This window comes from Lipotes vexillifer, unplaced genomic scaffold, assembly GCF_000442215.2.
Source record: "Lipotes vexillifer unplaced genomic scaffold, Lipotes_vexillifer_v1.1 scaffold213, whole genome shotgun sequence".
In the NCBI taxonomy this organism is placed as follows: Eukaryota; Metazoa; Chordata; class Mammalia; order Artiodactyla; family Lipotidae; genus Lipotes; species Lipotes vexillifer.
The window spans coordinates 4,328,112-4,341,317 of NW_006780610.1; positions in this window are offsets into that span (position 1 = coordinate 4,328,112).

Consider the following 13,206-nt stretch of genomic DNA (forward strand, 5'->3'; position numbering starts at 1 on the left):
CTGCTTAGACATCTAGAGTCAGGTTGCATTGCTTGTAACTGAAAGCCCTCTCTATACACAGCTCTGCCACTTACCGGCTGTGTGTCCTTGGGCAAGTTACTCAACCATTCTGTGCCTCGAATCATTCCTCTATTGTGTATATTTATGAAATGCTAACAGTAGCTACTCCTGGGCTTGTTACTAAGACTCAGTGAGACACTCTGCACATTCCTTAGCACATATATTAAGCTCACAATAAATACTAGTTATTATTTTCACTAAATTTGGGAAAGATAAGGAAATGGCTTTGTTATCAAAAGAGGCACAGAGAAGTGAAGTGACTATCCAAAAGCCACAAGGTGAGCAAGGGAGAAGTTCTCAGGCCTCCAAAACTCAGATTCTTTCCTCTCTCCTGCAGCTGCCTTGCCATGCATGCGTGTGTGTGTGTGTGTGTGTGTGTGTGTGTGTGTGTGTGACTGTATTATGTGTGCTGTCAGATATCCTATTAAAAAGCAAAGTGGAAAAAACAGTGAGCAGTCTTCCTCTGCCTGTGCTTCCGCTGATTACAAAATTAAATTAAGCTTCGTGTCTTGCTGCTGCTGTTTGATGGGAAATACATTGAATTGCTCTTTGCCTCCCGGTAAGAGGTCCCAGAGAACAGTGCTGGGGAGCTCAGCCCAAGACAGTATTTCTTCCTCCAATGCCCGGGGGGCAGAGACTTCCTCTCTCCAGAAATGTTAAGCCCCTGAACAAGGCTGCCTTTTTATTAAGTTAATAAAACACCAGGCCCATCAAGTCTCAGGCTCGTAAAGGTCAGTGAGTCACATCTGAGTGCAGGGGAGAGCTGGTAGGGCAGCGGCCTGCTCCCCAGGGCTGTTGGGAGGGAGGAAGCTCTCCCCTCAGGTCAGCTCTGACTGTGGGGCGGGGATGAAAGACACAGGCAGGGTTGCGAAGGTAGGATGGACAGGGATCCTTACATGCCCCACTGGCTTCATAGGCCTCAGCCAAGCTGGGCCCCCGGGGAAGGGTCAGGACTGATGGATATCAGAGCTGAAGGGAGAAGGGGACCCAAGTCTGAGAGCTAGGCTGGCAGACGGACCTGAGAGTTAACCTAGCACCAGAGATCAGAGAGGCTTTGGTGTTACATAGCATGGTGGATAGGAGCAGGATCTTGGAGTCATTGAGTTCTGGGTTCAAATCCTGTCTCTCTATCTCTTCAATCTGTTCTCCATGTTCCAGTCATCTATTGCTGTGTAACACCCCACCCCAAAACTTAGTGACTTAAAACAGCCACACCTATTTGTGTCTCAAAGTTCTGCGAGTTGACTGGGCTCAGCTGAGCGGTTCTTCTGCTCCATGTGGTGTAGACTGGGCTGCAGTCTTCTGAGGCTTGACCTGGCTGGAAGTTGGAAGCTCAGCTGGCGCTGTTAGCTGGAATGCCTCCATTTGCCACATGCCTCTCTGTGTAGCTTGGGCTTCTCATCAAGGTGGCTGGGCTCTAATAGGAAGAATTCCAAGCGGCCAAACCAGAAGCTGAAGATCTTTGAAGGTTCCGTCTTGGAAACTACACAGCATCACTTCTGCTGCACTTTATTGGTCAAAATAGGTCAAGGGCCAGATGGGAGGGGAAACAGACTCTGCCTATTGATGAGAGGAGCAGCAAAGAACTTGTGGCCATCTTAAAGGCACCACACCTCCCAAGGCAAACAGTGATCTCCCTAAAATGTAGACAGTATTGTATCACTCGCTCATTGGCTTCCCTTTGCTCTTGTGAGACATTCCAAACTCCTTTATCCTGGTAGCCTCCAGGGATCTGATCCATACCTACCCCTCTAGACCTCATCTCATTACTTTGCTCACTGTGCCCTGGCCTCACTGGCTTCCTTTCAGTTCCTCCAACATGCCAAGCTCTTCCCACCTCAGGGCCTTTGCACGTGCATCTCACTCTACCCCGAGCCAGACACTCCTTGTCTGACTAGCTCTTTTTCATTTCTTAGGAGTTGGCAAAAATGATACCGCATGACCTCCTTTTTCATCTAGTCAGTCAGCAAATATTTATTGTGTGCCTACTGTGTACTAGGCATTTATCTAGGCCTGGGCTATTCTCTACTTTAGCATCCTCCCCCCTTTTTTGCTCTAATTAAAGTCTGTATTTTTCTTGTTTTATTTATTTTTCCTACTCTCTATCTATCTATCTCCCCCACTGGTATAAGGGCAGGCCTGTCTGGAATCACCATGGTTTCCCTTAACACACTTGAGAGTAAATGCTCAACAAGTATGTTTTGAATGAATGAATGCCACTTAGGCTTGTGACCTTGGCCAAGTGACCTGACCTCTCTCAGCCTCAATTTCTCCATTTGTAACATGCGATTATCAAGAGTACTTACCTCTTAGGAGTGTTGTGAGGATAAAGATAAATTAGTGCAAATAAAGCACTTGCAATGCTTGGCATAGAGTAAGTCTTCAATAAAATGGTCCCTGACATTGTTACAATTATTATTATTGTTATTATTATTTTATAAAAGTAAGATTTTGGCTCTGCTGTGACAAAATTAGCCTGTGAGTTCCACGACGGTGAGGGGACCCTGCTGGCTGCTTCTGAGTTGTGGGTTAAGTACCTAGGACAGTGCCTGACTCTTGCAAAGTGCTCAGTTCACATTGCTTAAACAAAGAAACACTAAATGGACACACTGTGCTGGCTGTATCATCTGTCCTAAAGCAGGAAATACTTCTGGCTAACATCTAACATTGTCCTCTCATACTGGCTTATGTCCAACATCATTCAAACTCGAGAAAAAGCCCCCAGCAGATGGATGCCCTCCCACTGCGGAGCTGCCTGGTCACCACGTGGCCTGGTCAATATACCACTGACCTTCCAGAAGGAGGAACTGCAGGTGTCTCACCCTGTTCATAGCCATCAGTCATAAAGGACAATAATCACCATCTATAGCTTACTGTGGGCCAAGGACTGGTATTGCTTTTTGTATAGCATTTGGTCAGGCCAATAAGCTATTGTCCTGACCGAGGATCAGAGAGGTTGAGTAAGCTGCCCAAGGTCCAGCAGTTAGGATCTGCTGGATCCCGTGTCCAAGCTCTTGTCCACTCTCCTGTGTACCACATTCCTAGTCCTTGGTCCCATCCTCCCTGTGACACTCCCACGGTCTCTATAAACACCTCTATTACTGCCTTTTAAAATTTCTATTATTATAGCCATAGGGCAGAGCTGGCTTCATGGGCATGCAACCTGGGCAGTCACATGGAGCCCCACATGCAGATGGTCCCCATGCTTGGTTGAGTGCTCTGCCATCACTATCTTGAAATCCTTAATAATTTTTGAACAATGGGCCCTGCATTTTCATTTTGCACTGGGCCCCCCAAGTTATATGGCCAGTCCTACCATAGGGTGTTCATCCCACTGTCTCCCCTGCTGGGCTGTGATATCTTACTGGACAAGTCACGGGTATAGTTTCTCTTTTGGATCCCCAGCACCTTGAGTTCAAGGGCACTGGGCCAATGTATGACAGCTGTGATGGGCAATGCCTTTGGCTGGGACACTCTCCAGAGAAGCAGATGTGAGACTTGGCTCCACCACCACTTGCTGTGTGACCTCTGGAAAGTCACATCACTTCTCTGGGCCTCGGCTGTCAGAAGGAAACAGTAACTGCTGTCCTTCTTGTTTTCCAGCACAGTTGGGAGTCAAGGCAACAACAGGACATGGTGCTATATGATCCTGGCTGTCTGGGGTTGGTGGGGACACACAGTGCATGGGAGGGGGTGTCAGGAGCCCACTCTTCCTCCAGCAGGGCTGGCCCTGGGTGGAAGGGTCCAGGCATGTTCTCCTCACCAGAGTCCATACCCACTTCCCCAAGTCCAACTGGGTTTGCTGCTGGCCCTCGGAGGTGACAGTGATGTATGTCCACACGGAGGAAAATGAAAATCCTCATACATTCCTCCAGCCCAGCCCAGCCAGAGAGTTGGTTCTCCTTCTGGGCTGTCATGCCAGCCTCTGGCAGTAAGACTTTTCACCTCCTCCTCCTCCCGCGTGTGTAAATGTTAAGTGCCGCGGAGGGCAAACACGCTCAGGAAGCCTGGCCGCCTTTCCATTTACCTGCCCCTCCAGTTGGAGATCAGCCAACCCAGGAGACTGGATGCCAATTTCAGCCACAGTGTCTGTACCAAGAGTGATGCCGGGGCGGCCCCTGGAGGCTTTGGCTGCGGTGAGGAGGAGTGGGGACAGACCCTGTCCTTTTGGAAGCGGAAGGGAACCCTGCCTGGGCTGACTTTCTGGAGGACTAAGTTTGGGGCACATACCCTGCAATCCAAGCACCCTTTCCAGCTTCTACAAAGTGCCTAAGGAAGAAGTGTCCTTCTACTGCAGACCCTGAGAGTTTCTCTCATGTGTGCAGTCCTCACACTTTCACTCATGTCATCTGAAGATACGACCAGGAAGAGAGAATTTAGACAAATGCCTCATAACTGACCATGTGGGTTAATTAAGTGGCCTAGCTCAGCATGGGGCAGTGCTTTGGGGGGAATGAATATTCTAGAATGCCCCACTAGAATTGGGGAGTCTGGGGACGGGGCAAGGATGGGGTGTCATAGTGGACGGGAAAATGTCTTGTAGACCGTAAGTGCCTCACACCTAGGAAGACGTGTTATCCTTAAGAACAGCAAGTTCCAAGCAAACATTTTAAAGGTCAGCGTGCAGAGGCAATCCTTGCAGCATCTTTGCTGCCTGTGACCATCTCCCCGTGTATCTCTCCGCCCACCTCCATGTGTGCATCTTTCCCACACTTCTGGGCCACTCTCTTCGGCACTCTCTCTCTCAGTCTTTTCTCCTGTCCCTTCCATCTGTCTGGCTCATCTCTGATCTCTCCTGTCTGCTCTCTCTGTCTGTCCTTTCTCTCCCTCAGGCCCCTCTCCACTCCTGCCACCGTTTCTCCTGCCAGATGCTGTTTCTAAGGCTGCACACAGGTTTTTCCTGTCCCGAGTGATTTACGGACCTGCTCAGCCCAAGAAATGCTGAGTGGAGTCTGCGCTGTTCCAGGAGCTGGTGTCTGCAAGGCAAACTCCACGCTCAGTCCCCAGGCAACTGTCTCTGGGACGTGTTCTGTGTTTCTGTTTTTTTCTGTTGGTTTGGGTCCTCACCTTGGTACTCACAGACAGATGCCCGGCTCTGAGCCGCCCCCCGCGTCCAGGTGTCCCTGCTCTGTCTCTCTGTGCCTCTGATGTAACTTCTGGCTCTGCCTCCGTGCATCTCTGCTTCTAGCTCAGTTTCTGTCTCTCCACATGTCTCTCTGTACATCTGTCTCCATCTCTGAGCTTGGCGTATGCCCCTGTCAGCCCATCTCTCTCTCTCTCTCTCTCTGGCTGCGCCTCTGTCTCTGCCCATGTTTCTTTATAGTTCCACTCCTGTCCCTCCCCGATTTTGCGTACAGCATTTAAGTGATGCCCAAGACAGCCAGGACAGCTCTCAAGCATGTTCTCCAAGCTGGACTACCCTCCTCCGACGGCTCGGGCCTAACCCAGGACCCAGGACCCAGCTGTTCCACCCTAGCCCCCACCCTTGTCTTTCACGTCACGTCGAGGAAGTTGCCTGAACTCTTGGTGACACTGCTGTCAGGGGGGGCCGACTTACCAGGAGAACATGAATAATTAAAAGCTGTAGCTGAGGCTTGTTCCGATTTAAACGGTATTCATGTTGCCAACTGTCCTGACCCATTTAATATTCATGCCATTCTTGGCTCCTTTAAAGAGAGGGGAGTTTGCTATCTGATTTAAATTGTGCCTGTCAGTTTCGATTAAAGATCAGGTTGACCACAGTTGCAGGGAAATTAAATGAACATTCTCTTAAGCAGTATCCTAGAATTTAATGTAGCAATTAATATCTGTTGCAATGTGCTGCAGCTGAGAGCTGCTTGGAGTATAATCTAGGGCTCAGGGGGGTGAGGCCAGCAGTGTCCCAAAGTCTTGATTCTCCAGAAATGGGGCCCCCCCAGTGGGCGTGGTCTTTGACTGACCCCTCCTCCAAGAGGAGCAGAAAGCAGAGAGGCACGGATGTTCTTTAGGGTCGGTACAGGTCATGCAGAATTGGTCCTATTCACATTCGGGTGAACTGAGGCAGGGAGCGTGAGAGGCTTGTTCGAGGCCAGTTTCGATTTGTAACAGGTGTGGAGCACTGGATGGGGGAAGGACCAGCCCCTCGGGGCCAGGAGTGCCCAGGTGGCCGTCAGGTGCGGTCCACACCCAAGGAGGGTGACATGGAGGGAGACAGGCAGAGCTCTTTCAGATAGAAGGGCTGGGAGGGCTTCTAGGGCCTGCACAAGTGGAGGTTATTTATGCTGAGGGGTGACAAATAGGTTTCAAAGTGTGGGCGACTCTGACTGATTAATGACACCTGCCTACAAGGGGCGGGGCTTGAGCTGGTGCCGTGATCCATCGACCAGTTCTGCCGTGGACCTGGCCAGGCGAGTGGTTTATAAATGTGCTCCCTGCCTGCCAGCAGAAGCTTGGCTTCCTATTCTGGAAAATGGGAATAATAACTTGCCCCTGAAAGGGTCAGTGTAAGAAGTAAACAGGATAACTGAGGCAAACCATGGGTTCAGGAAAGGCTGTGTGGTCTGCTGGTTAGGGACATAGGCTCCGGAGCCGGGTGGGCTGGGTGTGCATCCTGGCTCTGCCACTTAATAGGTGCATGTCCTTCGGCAAAGTGACCTCTCTGACTCGGTTTCCCCATCTGCAAAACACAGAGAATAATAGTACCTTACTTCATAGGGTTTTCATGGAGGTTAAATAGATGTACAGTAAATACATGTAGAGTGTTCAAAGCAGGAACTGGTCCTAAGTGTTATATGAATGTTTACTGTTTTAAATGTGATGGTAAGAACTCAATGGACAAGCAGGTTGCGGATTTGTGGTTGTTACTCTCATATATATACTTATATTAATATATACTCATATATTAAGAGCAATTGCTCACATGACACAAGAAGATGTTTTATTGTCTTCTTTTCTCTTTTTAAAATTTCATCTGATTTATATAAAAACGTGTGTGTGTGTGTGTGTGTGTGTGTATTATGAAGATAATAAGATGAGCACCAATGTTTCCACCCCAACCCAAGAGCTAGAACATTCCCAAACCACTGAGACTCTGGGGTGCTTCTCCCTCGTTGTAATTTCTTGCCCCCTGTCAAGGGTAACTCTATCTGAATTTTGTGTTTATCATTCCATTGTTTTCTTCAAAAACATAAAGTCTGGGTTTGGGGAGGGGTTTTTCGATAACAAAAAGAGGTAATTATTTTGCAACTTTTTCATTCAACCTCATTTTTAAAGATTCCTTCAGGCTGTTTGTGGAGCTGCAGTTCCTTAGTTCTCAAGGCTGTATAGTGTCCCAGAGTGTGCCTGTGACACACCTTGTTCGTCCAGTGTTCGGTTATGATCACCGCTGCTGGGAACATCCCTGGCTGTGTCTCCAGGTGCACATGGCAAGCGCTTCTCTAAGATGTGAATGTGGGAGGGATCTCAGGGTCCTAGCATAAGACAGCCTCATTTTTTATGGCTTGATCAAATCCCTAGATGCATCTGAAATCACAGTGAAATCAGACTAGGTCAGTCCTGGTCCTGCTGGCAGATGAGGACAGGACATGGACATACGACCTCTCAGGGCTCTGGGGTGCTGTAGACTCAATGCCAACCCATTTGCTTCTGCCCTATTTGTCCCCCTTTCACCCTGAGCACTGTATGGAGCTCCCCAGGACAGGAGCTCCTTGGGAGGTGAAGCAAGGTGAGTCCATGGGCTGTGGCTGAGTGAGTGGGGTCAGCCTCCAGCAAGATGGGTGGTGGGCACTGCATCTGCCCCTCCCTCCTCTTAGGACCAGGGAGAGAAAAAAAATCAGTATTAGAGGAGAAATGGAAGGATTATTGATACCTTACTGGTGAGAGCTCTTGTCAATGTATGTAAACACTATGGCTCAACTTCTAAATCTATTAAATGGGGTAATAATACCTGCCTCATGGGTTGCTGTGAGGGTTAATGAGTTAATACAGAATTGTGCTTAGAACAGTGCCTGGCATGTATTAAGTACCCAATAAATGTCAGCTACCACATTATTACACTCACAGGCGCACAAACACGTATATGCGCACCAGAGCACACACATTTGTTTCACTCATTTAATCTTTATAACAACCCAGTGACAGAGACATCACTGTTCCCATTTTATAGATGCAGAAACTGAAGCCACACAGTCAGTAACTGACGATTCAAACAGGCCTCTCAAAAGGCAGGCTCTTAATCTCCATGCTCTCCACCCCCTTTGCCCCTCTTCCCACAAACACAGGTGGCCATTTACAAACATCACATACGGAGGTCCTCATTCATCTGACGTTTTATTAACGACATTTTATATGTGGGGTAAGGCTTGGAGCTGTCAAAAATAGATGTTTCATGTAACCATCACTGTGGAAGGTGTTTTATCCCCACTTGACAGGTAAGGAAACTGCAGTTTGGAGAGATGGAATGGTTTGCCCCAATCCACCCACTCAGTAAGTGGCAGAGCTGGCACTCAAATCCATCTTGTTCCCTCAAGCCCATGTGGTGGGCAGACAGGGGGAGAAGGTGCCCTCACACCTTACAGACAGGGGACAGTTAAGAGTCAACATATATAGCAGGTTGCTGGAGACAGATAGTAAGGGGATACTGAGATGCTGTGTGAATCCTCCTGGGATATCCTCAAGGGCATCACTTAATTCACTGTCGGCTCCTGCCTGAGGAGTGACTGGGAAAGTAAAACGGAGGCCTTTAGAGTCTAAAGAGAGTGATGCAGGAGCAGGATGTTGGCTAGCTGCTTCCAGCATGGTCCAGGGAAGAATGCGCCCTATTTGGTCTGTGCATGGGAGCGTGTGCAGTGATGGTTGGAGAGTCTCAGGCCACATGGCTCCTGCTGAGACCCTTAAGATGCCCTTTCTCAAATCCCTGGGGCTGATTCCAGGGCCCCAAGCGGTTTTCAGATGGGAATTCAGTTTCTTTCATTTTCATTTTCCCACGTACGTCCTGGACCCTGACCAGGGTCCCACTCTACCTGACTGTTCTATTTCTCACCACAAAGTGATAAATTGGCTCCTGTGAGTGTGGCTGAGTAGTGAGAGGTTCTGAAACTTCAGGGAGAATAAGAATCACTAGACTGCTTGCTAAAGTTGTAAACTTCCTTCCCAGGATTTATGGCTCCAGGTCCTCTGAGGTGGAGCCAAGCATGGGCAGTTCTAATAAGATTTCTGGGTGATTCTAAAGCTGGCAGATCCAGACCACACTTGGAGAGACACTAGGTGTTAACCTTCTATAGTCAGGCTAGGCCAGGCTCTGTTGCATTAATAAATACACTCCGACATCTTGGGAGCTTTAATACAACAAAAGTTAGTTTTTGCTCACATTGTAGTCTGATGAGGTTTGGGCAGCAAGCCTTGGAGCTTTCCTCCTAGTGGTGACTCAGGGACCCAGGCTTCTTCTATCTAGTGATGCTGCCATCCCCAGTGCATGGCCTCCAAGGTCACTGACGAAGGGGAAGAAAGGGCATGGATAATCACTCAGATGGGGATTTTATGGTCTGGGTTAGAGGTGATGTATACCAATTCTGCTCATAACCCATTGGCCAGACCTCATCACATGATCTCAACTTAACTGCAAGGAAGGCTGGGAAATGTAGTCTTCCTGTGTGTCCAGGAAGGAGAAAATGAAATGGGATTTGGTGAATGTATAGTGTTCTCTCCGTCACAAAGCTTGATCCATTCTGGGTGTGTTAATAATACCAAGTTTCTGCAGCTGCAGTGCTGAGGAAAAGTGCTGGTCTGTGTCTGACGCTGGGAGGCCCTGCCAGCTTCTCTTTCATGTCTTTTAGCCCATTTTGAAAGAGGCTCAATCCCTGCTCATGTGGGTCACAATTCAATTCACAGCATGGTCACCACTCACCCATCCTGTCCATATAGTGAAGGACTGGCCTATAGGATTCATCTTTGGTTGAATGCAATGTTGGATGAAGAGGATATTTTGGAAGCCACATTTGGACTCAGTAAGTTCTGTGATTGAGTAGTGATGTCTGCTGTGGGATGGGAGGGGTGAGTGGTGGCGTGAATGCCACATATTTGGCATCTTTATCATGGCTGTTATCTGAACTGACTCTGCACAGCCTACCCCAACTTCTGTAAGTTGGAGTCTATCCTGCTGGGAGAAGTATTAAGCATGGGGTAGGAATGGCTTCTGGCATATAGGAAAAGATCAATAAATGTTAGATATTATCCCAGGTGGCTGGGATAATCTCTGCATCCCTCTCACGATAAGATCCCCAAGAGTTAGATTCAACTTTGTAGATGTGGGCTGATCAAGGCAGAGTAGAACAGGGTTTCCACCTCCCCCTTTCTACATTCTACCTTTATGAATACAGCCAACGACTGTATTAGTTTTTTGGTGATATCACACTAGAGTGGCACATCTATCTGTTTTCTAATCTCAGAAATCTGTCTCATATATATCATACCCAAGCCCTGTGTCTCAGCCTCCCTGTCTTTGTTCAGATTTTCTCTACTGAGATTGGGACTGTGCATTGATCTTTTATTTCATCTCGTTCAGTTGTTTTATTTCCTCTCGTTCAGTTGACCTTCCAGATTGTCAGGGTCTCCATTTTTTATGCCATGAATGCTCTTTTGTTGAATCTTAAATTGACTTTTCACAATCAGTGTAAAGTCTGGGTTGGTTGGTGAAGAAATCCAAGCTGTAATAGTAATAATCACTTATCCAGCACTTGCTATATGTCTAGTATTATGTGTTTTACATATATCATCTCATCTGAACTTTATAACAACATCATGAAGTACATATAATAATAACCACCATTTTATAGGTGGAGAAACTGCTATCAGCCCCAAGGTTTCATTGGTAGAAAATGTCAGGGCTGGAACTTGAACAGAGGTTTTTCTAAAGCCAGAGTTGATGGTCCTAACCACAGCATCATACTGCTAGAGTGTAAGGAAGACCAAAGCAAAACCTCATGTCATACTCAGGAGTCTTAGTTGCAGACAGAATCTACTCCAGCTGGTTTTAATAGAAAGGGATTTATTATAGGGATCAGGTAGCACACAGAATTGTTGAGTCAGGAAATAAAGTCAGGAGAATGTCCCGTCGTGAAATAGAATTGTTCCAGTGAAGCCCCTTGGCCATTACCTCCCACTGATCAGCACCTATGACTAGGGACTTCACAGAGGACCCCTAGCCAAAGCTTCTGTAGACAATCCCATAGCCACCACCTCACTGGGCTCAATTCCGCCTTCCGCATCTCATCAGACCTATCTGCTTGGCAAAACCTAGGTTACATGCAAAAGCCTAGAGAGGGTGTCAGAGAAATGTAGTTTTTAACTTTCCAGTCTCCACTGTATAGGAAGACATCTCTAAGGATGAGAGTGAAGTGCCTACCATTCGTGGAAAATCCTAACATCCTATCCCCTGAATAAGCTCTTATTCTCAGCACACACGTCTCTTCTCAGATGTGAAGTCTTCTCTATTCCCTCAGGTTGACTCACCAAGCCTCTTCCCTGCCCTTCTAGAATCCCTTACACTGCTGAAAATCACTGCACTGTATTCTATGTACATATCCCCATGGCCCACTAGCCCAAGTCTTCCTTAAGGCCAGGACCATGTGTTTTTATCTGTATCTGAGGTACCCAGCATGTGAGCCATCAGATAGTAGGCACCAACAGTCCTATTTTGAAAGCATGAGTGATTATATGGGTGTTTGTAGAAGACCCCCTCCTATCCTAGCTATTTTCAGAAGTGTGTGTCCTGCAGGGAAGTGTGTGGATTGCTGCTGCTCTCTGGACCTGAGGGCAGTGCAGAGATTTGGCCCCTCTTCCCAGGAATGTGTTTATTTCTTACTGTTCCCAGGAATACATTTACTCCTTGCTGTATCCGTGATACTGCCCCACCCCTTGGGAACCCTGGAGCAAAATATACAGAGATCACAGAGATCAGCTTGCCTCACAGACCCAAGAATCATGGGTCTAGGCAACACAACATCCCAGGAACAACCCACAGGAATAAATTTCATAAAAAGTAGAATTGTACAAATCCCTTCCTCATGGGTGGTTCCCAGCCAGGTTAGGCTCTCTCCATCACCATGACTACCTGCATCCCATGATAGACAGTACAAATCCTTTTCCCAGTGAACTTTTCATGTTTGCCTCCAGGAGTTCCACTCAGTAGTCTTATCTTCCTCTTGTAGGTCTTTGCTATGCATAGGATTCTGTCCAGGCTCTTGGTTGCAAGTGACAGAAACTCAACTTTAAAATGTAACTTCTTTATTAGAAGACTCATGTAATTGTTGAAGGGGTGTAGCTTGGACTTGGGGAGAACTAGAACTACCAGGTTCTCTCTCTATCTCTCTCTGTCTATATCTATCTCTATATCGGTACTATATTTATATCTATGTCTCTATGTCTCTATCTCTTCAGTCTCCATCTCTCCTGCTCCATCTTTCTTATCTTTATGTGTCAGCACTGTCCCCTCAGACCAACTTCCTCCATATGTCAAGAAATGACTACTGGTATCTTCCATGCCTTGCACCCTTCAGTTTAACCATCAGGGAGGACCAGCCCCTCTTCCCTTAATTCTGGGTCCAAAACTCTCAGGGAAGGCTTCTGTCTGGCCCAGCACGTTTCTCATCCACGATTTGTCTACACCTGAAGTACTCAGTGTAACCATGGGGTAGGTAATATGATTAGCAGCCTCCTAAAATCACACTGTTGGAGAGGGAAAAGGGCGCATTATACCAAAAGAAGGGGCAGCTGCTCCCAGACAGGTGGGGTGCTAGGCAGACTTAATATTAAATAAGCCCCATCCAATCAGCACTGAATAAGGTCCCATGTGTATCAGGTACTCCCAGCCTCCTGGGGCCAAACTTACTGCTTGGAACTGTAACCATACTCTTGATTGCCCTGTATTAGTACATCAAAGCTAAAGCAAATGCCAAGATGGTCTTCATGGACAGTAGTGAGAAGGTCAATAATTCCCATTCTGACCCAACTTAATCATGAAAGGAGCTTACAAAGCAGACTAGCAACTAAGTTTTATTTCATCTTCAAGTGGCTGGCTGTAGCTCTTGGTTGAAGTAGTCTCAATCTACACCCAGCCTCAGCAAGACAGAGTGCCATTATCGATTAGTGATGTCTGCCATAGGCAGAGTA